General features: G+C 44.9%; 1 protein-coding gene across 1 annotated transcript in view; it reads left to right on the top strand.

Moving 5' to 3' along the window:
- Positions 1-584, top strand: part of LOC119581870 (disintegrin and metalloproteinase domain-containing protein 11-like) — a gene marked incomplete at its 5' end in the record, with an annotated part of 193,377 nt that overhangs the window by 52,689 nt on the left and 140,104 nt on the right.

Genomic DNA, 584 nt, shown 5'->3' with positions numbered 1-584 from the left:
TTTTGCGTTGTCTTCCTGTTACCCCGTTGCTAACCCCCCTGTCCCCACCTTCGTTTCTCAATACATAACCAATTGTACATTGGTTGGTTTCTCCCTTTCCCTTTTCTTCCCCTTTTCCCTTCACCTCTCTCTCTTTTCATTTGTCCTGTCCCCTCTTACTCTCTTCTTTTCCTTGAACCCTCTCTTTCTCCCCTTTCCCCCTTTTGCCTTCCTCCTATCCACCTATCCTTCCTTCATCTCTTCCTTCCCCTCTTCCTATCATCCCTTTTCCCTTTCTTTTCTCTCCCTCTTCCTATCATCCCTTTTCTCTCTCTTTTCTCTCCTTCTCCCTTTCTCCTTTCCCCTTCTTTCCCTTTCCTCTCCTCTTCTCTTCCCTCTCCTTTCCTTCCCCTTCTCCTTCCCTCGTCCTCCATCATCCTCCATCTGTCCATCTTCCATTTATTTCTCCTCTCCCTTGCCTCCTCCCCTTCCTTCCTCCTCCTGATAAACCCTTCGTTATGTGTTTAGATAAACAACTAACTTTTTTTTTTCTTCTTACAGTTCGAGCAACATAGTTTTTTTCCCCACTTCTATTTTAAGAAATA

Source organism: Penaeus monodon, chromosome 15, assembly GCF_015228065.2.
Source record: "Penaeus monodon isolate SGIC_2016 chromosome 15, NSTDA_Pmon_1, whole genome shotgun sequence".
Lineage (NCBI taxonomy): Eukaryota > Metazoa > Arthropoda > Malacostraca > Decapoda > Penaeidae > Penaeus > Penaeus monodon.
The sequence above is the reverse complement of the archived record's forward strand: the minus strand, read 5'-3'. Positions and strand labels throughout refer to the sequence as shown.